Raw genomic sequence first — 15,926 nt, 5'->3', positions numbered from 1 at the left:
TCCTTAGGTTTTTCCATCTTTATAAAAACCACTAGAGCATAATATATTCATATGCATGTGCACTGTGAAATGATCACCAGTCAAGTGAATTAGCATATCCATCAGCGGCTCACAGTTAACTTTTGTGTGTGTATGAGAACATTTAAGGTTTCCTCTCTTGTCTGTCACCAGTGACTCATGCCTGTAATCCTAGCAACTCGGGAAGCTGAGATTTGAGGACTGAGGTTCAAAGCCAGCCCAAGAGGGAGAACAAGTCAGATTTTTTTTTTTAACTGGATGGTGGCTTGTGGCCCCTGTTCAGAAACTCAGGTTGTGCACTACTCAAGGACACTGTATCTAAGAGATCATCTTCCCCATGATAGGCATGTCCAAATCCTCTAAGACCGAACCTGACATAGTGGCATCACCCCCAGATCTGTGGGCTGGTAGCTTCTCTCTAAATAGTCACCAAAAAATAAAATATAAAAAAGTAAAAGCTGGAAGTGGAGCTGTGACTCAAGTGGTAGGTAGAATACTAGCCTTGAGCAAATAAAGCTCAGGGACAGCCCCAGAGTTCCATGCGCATATGCACACACACACACACACACACACACACACACACACACACACGATACTGCCATCACTAACTAGAATGACCATGCTCTATCTAGACTTCCTCAGCTGTCCTAATGCCAGCTGACATCCTTTGACAAAATCACCCCCTTTCCCTAATCTCAGCATTGCTCTTTTTGCTTCTGTGAGTTTGGCGTTTATATTTTGTGGTACTGGGATTTGAACGCAGAGCCTCCTGCTTACTAGGCAAGCTCTCTGGCACCCAGTTATAGCCCCAGCCCTTTATTGAGCTAGCTGTTTTTGAGATAGGATCTAGCCTCCTGCCTGAAGCTTATGCTTAGATTGCAATCTGCCTATCTTAGATTTCTCTTTGTAGCTAGAATGGCAGGAACACACCACCATATCCAACTTCTCTCACTGGAGATGGAGTCTTGCAAACTTTCTGTCCAGGCTGGCTTGGAACTCACAACTCTATTGACTTCGGCCTCCCATATAGCTTAAATGATAGGTGTACAGCACTGTACCCAGCTATGTGTTGAATCTCATGAACTTTTCTGCTCAGGCTGGCTTTGAATTCATAATCCTCCCATTCTCAGTGTCTCAAGGAGTTGTAATACAGGCAGAAACCATTGGCATCTGGCTGCTTTTGACCTTTCAGATTCCACATATAAATGGAATCATGCTGTGTTTGCTTTTCTGTGCCTGGCTTTGTTCAATTAAGAATGATGTCCCTAAGGCCCATTTATGTTTGTGGCAGATGATACGACTGAAATACTAATTGTTGTTCTAACCTTTTAGACACAGTCTCTAATACTATCTCAGTTTGTATTTTTCAAAAGTAGCATGTAAGACAAAAGTTTGAATGCAAGTTGTTTACTTTCAAGGCAACAGTGAGGAGTAAAACTAGAGAAATAAAGAAGGGAGGAAAGCTAATGAAAGTCAGTTTATCACCAGCTTGCTGGGCATGTCTGGAATCTAGTGTGGACAGCACTGGCCTGGAGGCACAGGGGTGGTGTAATTATCCACTGCCTCCCAGCAGATATGGTTGCCACACTTCCTGTAGAGCTCTAGGACCCAGAGGCAGAGTCCCAAAAGCAGTGACAGAAGCCAGAGCCTAGTACAGAAAGGTGACAGGGGCTGATAGTGTCTCCAGATTCTAAGTTTCTCTTTCATCTTGTTCTTTTGTTTAGCATTGAATCTAGAGGTGCCAGACAAACCAAAGGGTATTCATTAGAGTGTGAAGATTCCCCTCCTCTGACTTTCCATGTTGTCACAAGTTAATAGACACAGGCAGCAGCATCTCTACATTTCTGTGTTCTACTTATTTTTTAAAAAATAAACTATGAAGTGCCAACTAAAGTCTCTTAAGTGCTCAAAGAAAAACATTCATGGCTAGCACTTATGAATGCATACTCAAGCATGAGCCAATAGTAACAATACAGATTACACATTATTATTTTTCTGTCTGTTTCTCACTTTATGAAAGCTCGAGTGATTTCTAAAATACAAACAGCCTTTAGGAAACAGTCTGGCTGCACAGTTTATTCTTAGTATACCCAGCAGCGAACATGTGACTATCCATATAGCTTCAATTTTGAAAACCTGAACATAACAAGTAAATGAGAGTTCAGGGGTGTCCTTAATAATGCACAAATATGTCAACATCTCCAATTTGAACACATCAACTATGGATGTAGTAGTAGGAGGTCCTGGCTGTAGTTGGTACAAGTTGTCATCTATGAACTCAGTTTCTCCAGAAACAAGGTTTTATATTATCTATGCTCTGAATGAGTTAAGATACACCTTGCAAATGAGGGAATTCATCTCTGACAGTGCTGGTTCAGTCTCCACTTTCTCCTAGAGCAAAGAGGGTGCTTGGGAGGAGAGGAGGTAGTAGATTGTGTGTGACACCATCTCCTTTGACCTGAGCTTGTGTCCTCTCTGGCTGGTGGTGGCTCTGCAGCAGAACTTCCATGAGGTCTCAGAAAGAAGGATCATCAACCTCAGACTTGGAACCGTGTCTAAAGCAAAGGCTCAATGTGACACTTGGAAGGTACTCCTCAAAAAACTTATAAGGGAAACCCAATCTCTAGTGCATAATGTAGGAAGACAATGAGGTCACCAGGACCTTGCACCCATCTATAGATGAATACCCATTGTGAAACCACTAAAGATAACCATTTTCAAATCCTACCCACTTGCTTCCTCTCTTGCTTTCTCCATCATGGACTGATGAAGATGAAGGCCACTTGCCAGGTACTGCTGCCTTGATCCTGACCTTTAGAACTGTGAGCCAAAACAAGTTAGGTTTGTTATAACTCGCCTACTCTGGTATTATGTTACAGTAGCAGAATATAGATACCATATCCAGGTTCCTTTGCTTTCTGAGATGAATCCCACCCCATCTTTGGGTCTCAACTGTATCACAGCCCCCACTAGAGCTCCATAGGAAGGATTCAGTGTTGGGGAGGAAGAAGGAAAAGGAGATATGATGAGATAGAACCACAGCGCAGCTCCTTCTCCTCTGCTCCTATCAAGAAAACACTTGGGTTTGTTGCTCTGGATAGTGAGAAAAATGGCTCTATTGACTGCACAGTCCTAAGATTGATATATCATCTATCAAAATTCTCTCCTGCCCTCACTTTTCTGAAAATATATTATCCCATGATAAACTATCTCCTGTAACTTAGTGGTATAGCTGACATAGTTTTATTTTGATGTAGAGTTGTTGGGTAAAACAATACAGATACTTATATATATATACACTTATGATATTTTATTTTTAATTTTAACTTTAAACACAATAGAAATAGCTGGGCATGATGGCACACTTGTAATGCCAGTACTTGGGAGACTAAGATAGAAGGATCTGGAGTTCCTGGTCAGTCTGGGCTAATTCAGTGAGAAGCTCTTAAAATACCAAGTGCTCACTGGTAGAGCTAGCATGCACAAAGTTCTAGGCTTAATCCCCAGCCCTATAAACAACAAATAATAAAGATAAAAAATCAATCTATGTTAAATTTGAATTTAAGATGCAAAATATATACTTCTTTTAATGTAAGTATATCCCATGCAACACTTGAGACATACTGAGACTAAACTATATTGTTGATCTAAAATTCAAATTTAACTGGACTTGATGTTTTGTGTGCTGCGTATAGCAACCCCAATTTAATCACAATAGCATGGGTGAGGAATTTGGGAAGGACTTGACAGGGGTTGGGGAACCCCTTTTCCTCCCCCTTTCTTCTCTCTCTCTCCTCCCCTTCCCATCCCAAGTCTGGTGCCTGTGTGCTTCTAGGCCTTGAATTTTTTCCTACAAGAAATGTCCTCCAGGGATCCTACTTTCCAGTACTTAGACATCCTATGTGGCAGCTCCAGGGACAGGAAACAGAAGCTGTTAGTTAGTCTCTTAGATGAAAGGTGGTACAGCAGTGCCAGTACCACTCATTCTATGGCTCAAGCCCTCACTGACCCCATATGGCTTCAGTAGAAGAAGCCATAGATCCTGTCTCTTAATGAGCCTAGAGTTGGCTGTCATCTTTCATCCATCACACCCACCGAAAAGGAATAGATTTTTCTGCCATTCCAGAGCTTCCGGTCATGAACTTTTCTCTTACATCATCCCCTTTCCAAGCCAGGCTACAGCCTGGTACAGCTGCTGTCTGCTGAATGAAGAGTTTTAGAAAGAAGATCAACTTCAGACATGGAGGGTTCCTCAGTCACAATTCATAAATGCCATTCTACAATGCAGCCAAGAACAGGATAAAAAAGTCAAATGTTAAACATAAAAACCAAATTACAAACCAGATCTGTTCAAAACAGGATGTTTCTTTTAAAAACATGTGTATACAAACATCTATAGATATATGCAAGGACATCTCAGCAGTAGTTTATCTGAAAAGATATGATTCTGGGACATTCTCCTGTTTTATTTTCTGTTTTGTGTATAAGAGTGATATTATAGAAAATGCTTATGTAGTTTATTTCAGGAGGAAAGAAGTTATCCTAAAATGAAAAACAAACTCTTGTTAGAACCTTAGTCTCCATATGACAATGGTGCTATGTTCTTGGTAGAAATAATACTTTCAGTTTTGAATTTTTATTTTTTTCAGGCTAGTGACACATCACTGCTTCAGATACTAGTGGGTCTGTGATCAGGCTTGGGAAAAGCCACCGTGTTTTGTTTGTTCCCTTTATTTAGCTTCTGTGTACTAAGAAACTGGTACAACTCAGCCCCTGAACTGGGTTGAACAGCATTCCCCTTTGTGGCTTATGTGTGCCCCTAGAACTTTGTGTTTGAACCACAATCCCCAACAGGATGGTATTTTTTGAGGGAGTGGGTAAGAAAAAAAAGTGGGCTCCTTAGATTTTATCTTACATGAGCCAGAACCATGAGCCAACTAAACTTACCTTGTTTATGTTACCCAGTGCGTAGTATTTTGTTATAGCTGCACAACATGGAACATAGCCTATCTAGAAATTCAGAGGTTAGCTTTATTTGGAATTAAGGTCTTGGTAGATAGAGTTAGTTAAGGTGAGGCTTCCTGATGGAGAGCTCCTTCTAATGACTGGAGTCTGCAGAAGAAGAAAGAGAGCCAGACACATACATGGAGAGAAAGGCCCTGTAGTGACAGGGGGAGACTGGAGATTTTTCTGAAAAAGTTAAGGAGTGACAAGTGTTGGGCAACTACCAAAACTGGGCAGAAGCAATGGTGTTTCTTCTGAGACACCAGTTGACACCTTGATTTTGGGTATTTGGGGAATTTACCGTTCTCTAGCCCCATAAGGTATGACTTCCACAGCAGGGTCAGAGTTTAAGGCCAGGTTTCTCTGTCCCCAGTGTTAAAACACTCCAGGAAGCCACAGCTGCATCCTGTAGACCTGAGTTTCCAATAGTATCCACTAGGTCTCATGTATCTGCTTCCAAACTCATTGCCTCTTTCCTGCCTAGCACTCAGCAGGGATGAGAGAGCTAGATCTGGCGCATGCTTCATAGCAGAGCCCTTCTTCCTCTTGACTGATAAAGAGGGATAGGTGTGTCTTGACTCAAGCTCTGCCCAGCATCTGCAACAGGCTGATACATCCACTGCAATTAATATGTCCACTCTGGCTGGTGTGTCCATTCTGGGTGCTGTGTGTACTCTGGGTGACATGTCTACTCTGGCTGGTGACCATTCTGGCTGTGTCCACTCTGGGTGGCTGTGAACTAGGCATCTGGTGTGCCACTAAATTTATGTCTACAGCTACTAAGAGACCTTTTCATCATTTCTCTGAGTGAGGATGCATGTCACCCAGGGAAGCCACGGCATTCCTTAGACTAGAAAAGAGATAGCCTATCATAACTGTTTGCTTTAGTTTTTTTTTGTCTGATTTAAAAATGAACCAGTACTTTGTGGGAAAAAAATCAGAATAGATAATAAAGGTCAAAGAAGAACATGAAAATTCCTTAGCCACCATCAATCTATTTATAGATGTCCAGAAGGAAGACAACTATATTCACATATGCCCTAGTTATACTTTACCCACACTCATACATGCACAGCACAGATTCAGCTATGTTAACATGAACTTTTATGTCTAAACTCATTTACTCTTAAAGAGATATGATCATAGGAACATGAATGCATGGGAAAGTCATAAGAAAGCCCCTTTGTACAATGAATGCATGGTCATTTAAAATATTTATTTATTTATTTATTACATTGCCAGTTCTGGGGCCTGAACTTGGGGCCTGGGTACTGTTCTTGGACTTTCTCAAGGCTAGTGTTTTACCATTTGAATAACAGCACCATTTCCAGCTTTTTCTATGTATGTGGTACTGAGGAATTGATCCAGGGTCTTTGTGCAAGCACTTGTGCAAGAGGCAAGCACTGTTACCACTAGGCAAACTCCTGGCCCCCAAATTTTATTTTTTAACAGAACAATTTGGTGTTTTATTCTAAGCATTAGTCCAGGTCACTGAAATTCTGTAGTAGTATTTAAAAATAATGACTGCATACTATTTTTTCATATATTTTTATTGTAATTAATAGAAGGGTTACATAATATTTGCCAGATAGAAGGTGAATTAATTTACATACATGATACCCTTTCACATGTCTTGGTCCCCATTTCCCTCCCCCCACCCCCACCCCTCATATTGTTTTCCCCCCTTCCCTATCCAATTTCAAATAACCAAATACAAATATATCCGATATATTAGGTAACAAAGTGAGATACTGTAACAATATGAGATAACCAAAGGACAGCAAAAGAGATGACAGATAACATAGTACCTTAAGGACAACAATCATTCATTATATGGCTTTTGTTTCTATATCCTAGAGATCCTTTCATTTAGCGTCCTACTATATGGCCTTATGTATCAAGGTTTTGCTCTATTGCAAATCTCTTCTAGGAGAGCCCAAGTTTTCTACTGATGACTGCATACTATTTTATCAAGGGATTCATCATTCTTTTATAATTTGCTGTGTGTGTGTGTGTGTGTGTGTGTGTGTGTGTGTGTGTGTGTGTGTCCTGGCCCTGAGTTTCCCCCAACTCAAAGTTAGTACTCTACCACTTAAGCCAAAGCTCTACTTTCTGTTTTTTCTGGTGGTAAACTGGAGATAAGAGTCTTACAGACTTTCTTGTCTAGTCTGGCTTTGAACTGTGACTCAGATCTCAGATTCCTGAGTATCTAAGGATTTCAGGTGTGAATCACTGGTGCCCTAATGATTTATTATATAACTAGTAAGCATTCAGGTTGTTTCCAGTTTTTCATTAACTCTTAAAAAGACACTATTATAAATATATTAGCATATGGTTTGTGTACATTTCTGATGATAACCTTAACATGAATTATGGGGTTCAAAGTTCAAAATATAACTTTTTATAGCTTTATTGATATATACTGTACATAATATAAAATCCACCCACTATAAGTATACAATTCAAGATTGTTAATAGATCTGTATAGCCATCTCTACAATCCGGTTTTTGAATGTTTCTATTATCTTTGCTTTCTTGTGCCCATTTATGTTCAAATTTACTCCCATTCTTTTTTCCCCAGTGTAAATGCTTTCATCTTCCTATACTTCAGCTTTATAACATTAGGTCCATATACTTACTAAAAGACTGGAATTATTCTATAAAAGTAATGGGATTGTTTTTCAGTAATGCTACTACATTCCATTTCAGTTACTATTTTTACATAGGTCATTGTAACTTTCAGATTGAAAGTTTTCCCAGTTTATTAATTATACTCTATCTCTCTCTCTAATTGTTATTATAAAGGTGATGGTGATGTATTAGAAGGGTTACCATAAGTCAAGTAATGAATACATTTCATTTTAGTCAATGTCACCCCTTCTCTTGTTCTTTCTCAGTTTTTCCCTCCCATCCCCATCTACAAGTTCCATAGATAATTTTCAACATAATGTCCACTGAGTATCACTGTTGCATTTGTTCACCTTTTGCTCCTCGATCTGTGCCCCTTTTATCCCCCTCAAAGACAGATAAACAAGTTAGGAGAGAGAAGAAAAGCTTTGTTTCCATTTCCTGGAATTCATTTCAATAAATATTATTTAATATGATCAGAGGCACAAAGACATTTCACCTTTGCGTTCCTCTCCTAAGAGTATCCCCTTTGGTTTCACGGTGTGTGAATGACTATAGGGTCCTGTATAGTTTATCATGTCCCAGTGTGTTTTAGATCTAGTCACTTTTTCTCTTGTGCTTTGGGTGAGTGGTGTGATTGGTTATTTTTGAACTGGTAATCTTGCCATGTTGCTCAGGCTGGCCTGTAACTCATGGATCACTTGTTTCTCTCACCTCAGTCTCCTGAGTAGTGGGTATGTACTACCTACCATCCCTGACTTCTTCATATTTTGTATGATTTCAAAAATTCCATCCATCTTTATGGCAACTTGTCTTTAAAAGTGTTAAACAATGTCTCCTATGTGTTCTTTAAAATTTTTTTTGAGGGGCCGGGAGTTTGGCCTAGTGGTTAAAGTGCTTGCCTAGCATGCATGAAGACCTGGGTTCGATTCCTTGGTACCACATACGTAGAAAAAAGCCGGAAGTGGTGCTGAGGCTCAAGGGGTAGAGCTCTAGCCTTGAGAAAGTCCAAGGACAGTGCTCAGGCCCTGAGCTCAAGCCCAGGACTGGCAAAAAAAAAAAATTTTTTTTTTGAACTTGAAAATAGTTCTTGGGGACAGAATCCACAATGAGACCCTCAGCCCTTCAGGGACAAGAGTAACAACTCCTGAGCCTAGAGTTGGAATTCTCTCTGTCCCTCTGCTGCTATTACCACTCCACTGCCACTTCTATGTCCTCCCTTCCTGTTGTCACTTTTATCTTTTCTACTAGTGATAAATATCAAACGTAGACAAGAAAAGACCACTCAAGAAGAACTGTTTATTTAGTCTAATTTTGCAACACCAGTGGGCAGCACAGACCAGTGACTTCTGGCTGGCTCCAAAATGGAGTCTAACAGCCTGCAGATAAGAAATGGGGCAAGAATTTTGGGACCAATCACAGAAACCTTTATGCAAATGAAGGACTATGTTTGACCCAATCGTAGTATGGTTCCCTATGCAAATGAGTAACTATGTTTACACCAGGAAAGAAGCAGGGCCAACAGGGGAAGTACTCAATCTCCAGCCTGGAAATGTTTGCATGGTCATTTAAAGTTTACCAAGGCTTCTGGTGGCAAAATCTACTACGAGCCATTTGTAATAGTGGTGCTTGAGACAGTGCCTTTAGAAGCCAGAGTTGTGCTTTGACATCAAGCAGCTGTGATTACCATGCAGCTTCCTCAAGGCATTTGTGGAAGGTTAGGTGATGGTGTAAAGATAATCTAGTTGCTTGGCTCATGGTCTTTTGCCCAAGGCATACGGGGGCATCAAGGAAGGGACTAAATAATAAAGGCTTATCATTAATATTAACAGTATATTTGAACAAATTTCAGATACTATCCCAATAACCCAAGGAGAGATGTGTTTCCTATAAACATTTCTCTATGTGAATTATAATGATACAAGTTATTTAGAGGTATTTGACCTCCTCTCAAATGCAGGTGAGCTCCTCAGCTCCCAGTGTGGAGGTCATGATTTCTGTCTTCCTCCTCAGGAAGCCACATCAGAGGGTCCCTTTGTAGTCACATAGAAAGGTCCCACAGGGCTGTCGGTCATGCCCTTTATTCCTGGAGGCTGGGAAGGAATTTGGTTCTGAGCAAGCCTAGAGATTGCTTTCCTGGTGTTTGGCTCTGAAGCTGGTCTGACAATCGATCTGTCTGTCCAGAGGCCACTTTTAGATACAAGCCTGCTGGTGTGGGGACTTTATGAGAACAGGAATCGCTGGCTGTGAAATCGTTGGCATTTCATGATGTGAGAGAAGATTTACAAGCCTGTGCTGAGCTGGGCTCTAAATACAGTCTGCATGGGTATGCAATCCAGGCTATGAGGCTGGCTGACAGCATGTGGGGGCAGCAGGTAGAAGGAAAGAGAAACCACCATCTAATGTGCCCATGGCTCCATGCAGAAACCCATGAAGATGGATTTTTCCAAGTGCCCCTACCTCTAGGAGGAGGGAAATGTCACCCAGTAGTCATCCTGAGCTGACTGGCAGAAGCACTGTGTGATATTGTGGACTTAGAAAGCAAGGGATTTGAAGACTGCTCCCTCCCTTTCCCCTCTTTTTCTCGTAATTTTGTTTCTCGTGTGTGTGTGTGTGTGTGTGTGTGTGTGTGTGTGTGTACTGGAGTTTGAACTCAAGTCCCTGGCATGGGTGCTGTCCAAGCTTCTTTGCACAAGGTTGCTGCTTTACCACTTGAATCACAAGTTTTTGATGGTTAATTGGAGATAAGACCCTCATGGAATTTCCTTCAAAAAAGGGCTTCCAAGTATGATCATCAGATCTCAGCCTCCTGAGTAGCTAGGATTAGGGGAATGGGTCATAGGTACCTCATTGTTTGACACAGTTTTTTTCATATATTTTTATTGTAATTAATAGAAGAGTTACATTATATTCACCAGACAGAAGGTGCATTACTTCACAAACATTGATACCCTTTCTCATGTCTTGGTCCCCGTTTTCCTCCCCCTACTCCCACCCCTCATCTTGTTTTCCCCCTTCCCTATCCTATTTCAAATAACCCAATAAGCATATATAGAGTATATCAGATAACAAGGTAAAATACTGTAACAATATGAGATAACCAAGGGACAGCAAGAGAGATGAGAGATAACCTAGTACATTAGGGATAACAATCACTCATTATATGGCTGGTGGTCCTTTCATTTCGGGTCATATTACATGGCCTTATGTATCTAGGTTTTGCTCTGTTGTAAATTCTGCTAGGAGAGCCCAAAGTTTCTACTGATTATGACAAATGAGGGAAACCATTGAGCCTATGTTCCTTTGAGTATGGCTTACTTCACTTAATATGATTTTGTCTGGCTTACTTCACTTAATATGATTTTTTCGAAGTCTTTCCATTTCCTTACAAATGGGGCAATGTTGTTCTTTCTGACAGCAGCATAGAATTCCATTGTATATAAATACCACATCTTGTTGATCCACTCATCAACTGAGGGACATCTGGGTTGGTTGCTGCAATGAACATCGTTGTGCTAGTGGATTTAGTATGTCCTTGTTTCTGGATCATTAGGTAAATGCCAAGTAGTAGAATTCCTGGGTCATGGGGGAGCTCTATGTTTAGTCTTTTGAGGAACTGCCATACTGCTTTCCATAGTGGTTGAACAAATTTGCACTCCCACCAACAGTGTAGTAGTGATCCCTCCTGGCCACATCCCCTCAGGCATCTGTAATTAGTTTTCTTGATCCTGGCCATTCTAACTGGAGTGAGGTGGAATCTTAGAGTTGTTTTGATTTGCATTTCTTTTATGGCCAGAGATGTCGAGCATTTCTTCATGTGTTATAGATAGGCTGTTCTTATTTCTTCTTCAGAGAAGACTCTCTTTAAGTCTTTAAGTATTTGACCCATCTTTTTTTTTTTTTTTGCCAGTCCTGGGCTTGAGCTCAGGGCCTGAGCACTGTCGTTGGACTTTCTCAAGGCTAGAGCTCTACCACTTGAGCCTCAGCACCATTTCCGGCTCTTTTTTCTATGTATGTGGTACCGAGGAGTAGAACCTGGGTCTTGGTGCATGCTATGTGAGCACTCTACCACTAGGCCAAACTCTTGGCCCTTTGGCCCATCTTTTAATGGGATGGTTGTTTCTTTGGAGATTAGTTTTGGAGTGACACTGTTTTTTTGTTTTGTTTTGTTTTGTTTTAGTAGATACAGGCAGAACTGGCTTATAAGATCCTGAGCTCCCTGCTATTTATAGAACTTCTAAGCTTTGTATCCCAAACATGTCCAACTTGATGTGTTGAGTCTGTGAATGAACATGTTTGGGTATGTCCAGGTCAGGATGCTCAGCTTCCTTCAGGCCAGCCCCAACTGTCTGGGCAATGTGGACTGTGGGTTCTTGCTCTATTTGGGCTGCCATGGCCTCCAGGTGGCCTCCCTCCTGTCCTCACTGTGGTGTCTCTTTGCACAGGCCCACACCTCCTCCCCATTATACCCTCCAGGGATTTGAAAGTAATGCCACAAACTTTGCAAGGTGAGTGTCTCCATGTCTTCTAGCTGTCTGTCATGTATGAGAGCAGCCCTGGTCACTGTCCTCAGAAGCGTGCTAATGAGTCACTGTCCCTCAGTAAGTTAGTGATGTCTTTGCTGTTTGGAGAGTCTTGGCAGTTTGTTGATTCTGAATCGCCATCTCTTCCCCCACCCCCAGACATTTATGTCATTTTTTCACACACAAATTATATTTTAGATAGGAAAGTCAGGGATTCAACTGAAGTAGACTTGTTGTTCCTCCTTGAGTCAGTGGATTTAATGGAAGTATGCTTTTCTCCCCCCTCTTGAGGCCATGTCTCATTATGTAGCCAGGCTGGACTAGGACTTATGATCCTATTGCCTCCACACTCCAAGTGTTGAGATTACAGGCAGGAGTAACACTTTTGACCAATTCTTAGGGTTTTTTTTCTTTTTTTCTTTTTTTAACTCAAGGCCTTCCATTTGCTAAGCAGGCATTCTACCAATCCACCTACCACCATTCTCTTCCTTCTTCTTTATCCAGATTTTCCCGTAGAAGTAGTCAAAAATAGGGGACCCTAGTTTTGGGGATGGCTAAGGGCTCTACTGGAAGTGTTCCCTCATACTTCTGAACATGTCTCAAGGAGAGTCCGTGGATATGAAGGCAGAGTGCCACCTTCAGAGCACAGGACATGAGCAAGGGCAAGGATTGTATTAGGGAGGAGGAGGTTGTAAGAGCTGGCAAGGTCTGAGATAAGGGGTATGTGCCATGAAAATGGATATACAATATTCTTATTGTAGATCTAGATATACAATTGTATATACAATATATAGTATATTGAGCTATACAATAAGAATATTGTATATCAATGCAATGAAGTACTCAAATTAATAAAAGTTGGGCCATTGGCTGGAACATTGTACCTACTTGGGCTTCCTACTTTTAGAGATGGCCTGACCACCTGTTGTCAATCTTAACACATGACATCAACCTTCACTGAGGCTCAGTGGGCCGTGGTAGTCTTGTGGCTACAGGCGCAGAAATGATTCATCACTGTTCTGCCCCCTTGGAGAGGCACTTGAGGATGCAAGAAGGGAACCGCATGTTGATGCTGGATGGCCAGCAGGTGGCTAGGTAGAGAAAGGCTGGTGGCTGCCTTGTTGCATTTGAATCATAGCTGCCCTGGCCTTGGTTCTAGCCTGTCTCAACCCCTAAACATATAAGTAATAGGGTATGTGGATATTATTTTGTAAGTGACAGGGAGGGGGGAGAAGAGAAGACCATTTTGATCCTTGACTTTCCAATTACTCCATTCTTTTATCAGGCAGGCCCTGAGCTGATTTCTTGTCTCCCTCTGCCCTCTCTTAGCATTCTCATCTCATGCCAAGGAGTTTTACACAATTTTTTAAAGGAAACATTTGCCAGAATCTGGTGGCTTATACCTGTAACCCTAGCTACTCAGGAGTCTGAGGTCTGAGGATTACAGTTCAAAGCTAGCCGGGGTCACAGTTCAAATCTAGCTGGGGCAGGAAAGTCTGTGAAACTCTTATCTCCAATTAATCATCAGAAAACTGGAAGTAGAGTTGTGGCTTAAAGTGGTAGAGTGCTAGCCTTGAACGAGAAATGCTCAGGCTATTCAAGCCCCATGACTGACCAAAATAAATAATTAAATAAAATAAAACATTCAGCCATAAAATACTAAATGGCTAGGAAATTTCACTCATCTATGAATGTTATTTAATTCTCATGCAAAAAAAATTTTAAAAAGAAATCCTCGAATTAGAAATTTGGAAGTATCCACATTTTTATCAATTTCTGGTTTAATAAAATGTCCTCAAGTAATTTCTCAGTTTTCTTTACTACCTTGTGTGTAGGCTATGTATGTGTGTGTGTATGGCGGTGGGGAGGAGTGTGTCCTGGGGCTTTATTTCAGGGTCTGGATACTGTCCTTAAGCTTTTGTGCTTAAGACTAACCACAAGCTTTTGTGCTTAAGACTAACCACTCTACTACTTGAACCATAGCTCTACTTCTAGCTTTTTGGTGGTTCATTGGAGATAAGATAGATGTTCTTGTCTGGGCTGGCTTTGAACTGTGATCCTCAGATCCCAGTCCCCTGAGTAAATAGGGTTATAGATGTGAAGTAATCGGTGCCTGGCCTTTTTACTATCCTTTTAAAAATACTTAACGTCTTGAAATTAGGCATTGGTGGCTCCACTTTTTAATCCTACAAGGCAGATATCAAGGGGATTGTGGATTGAGGCCAGCCTAAGAAAATTCATTTCATTTACAACTAACAAGACTCAATGGCATGTGCCTGTTTTCTCAGCAATGGGTAAAACACAATGGCTGGGCTCTCAAGTGCATGTCTGTTATTTCCAGTGACCTGGGGAAATAAAATTAGGAGGAACACAGCCCAGGCAGAAAGTGAGACTTGTCTTGAAAAACAATGCAAAAAAGCAGCTAGCCTTGTGGTTCAAGTGGTTGAGACCTGCCAGGCAAGTGCAAAGCTGGGTTCAAAACCCCATACAACTGAAAATCCACCAATAGCTCAGCAGATCTTATAATGGGAAATTGGAGGAGGAGGGGGCTGAATGACAACAAACCAATAACAGAGATATAAGGGACTGTCAATGTCACTTAGAAAAAGTGACTTAACAACCACATACTGTTACAAAACAAGCAGAAAAATAAATGCTTTCAAAGACTGGTCACTTGGTGGGGTTAATGGGAGCTTGGGTCTGTTATCTTACAGATGATACGGGCCATTCTGTGGCTGTGGTAGGACCATTTTCTGAGTGTCTCTTCATGAAGAACAATCTCGGTTTGGGGAGCAAATGAGAGCCTGGTACCTGGAAGAATGCTTGTGTGACCCACACAGAGGTGAAGTTAGGCCTTTATTTTGGGGATCTTTTTTCCTACTGGATCCTATTGGATCTCACACTCACAGAAACAGACAGTTGGTGGGACATTTAGGGACTACAAGCCACCAGTGCATCAGCTCTCACCAGGTTGTGAGCCCTAGTTTTAGAGCAAACCTCTGTGTCTCAGTCTCCCTGCTTCTTACAAGGGTGGTTGCACAAGAACTAACCTGGGAGGCCCCTAACAGCCCCTGTTATATAAACAATGAGAGGTGCAGAGTGTTCTGAGGGCTTCTCACTGTCCCAGAAGATGTGTGTCACTTGGACCTTTGAAATCTGAGGACCCAAGGGCTGATGAAGACTGAAGAAGGAGCACCTTGTCCCCAGCCATCCCGGTGTGCACGCCCTGTACCTTGGCTCTGCAGCATCTGACATGACGCGCTCATCCCTAGCCAAGATCAGTGGTTTGACCCCAGAACCATTTATAGCTTTAATTGTGGCACTGAGGACCACAGTGCTGCCCTGCACTTGCCTATTTCAGTCAGACTCGGTCAGAAGGGTGATATGTCAGGCTGGAAGGGTGCAGAAAGAGCTTCTCAGCAGGTGTCTGAATACATGGGCTTAAATGCCAGGCCTGTTCCAAATGGCTGTGTGCTCTCAGGACTTTCTTAATGTTGCTAAGACTCAAATTCCCACCTCCTAAATTAGGGATTAAAAATATCTACCAGGCATGCAGGACTGCCATTCTAATTGAACTGTGTGCAAAGGGCACAGCTCAGTTCTGGGTCCATGAGAAGATGCAGCCTCTTTCATGTGAGTCCTTCCTGACAAGGCAAAGACTGGCAGGTGTGGGCTGCCCTGGCCCTTCTCAGAGGAGCAGCCTTTCCAGTAGCCCTATCCACTATGGTGAGGCCCCTTCTTAGACTGACCTTG

Source organism: Megascapheus bottae, chromosome 16 (assembly GCF_031878675.1).
Source record: "Megascapheus bottae isolate mThoBot1 chromosome 16, mThoBot2.hap1, whole genome shotgun sequence".
Classification (NCBI taxonomy): Eukaryota; Metazoa; Chordata; class Mammalia; order Rodentia; family Geomyidae; genus Megascapheus; species Megascapheus bottae.
Note: the sequence above shows the minus strand (reverse complement) of the source record.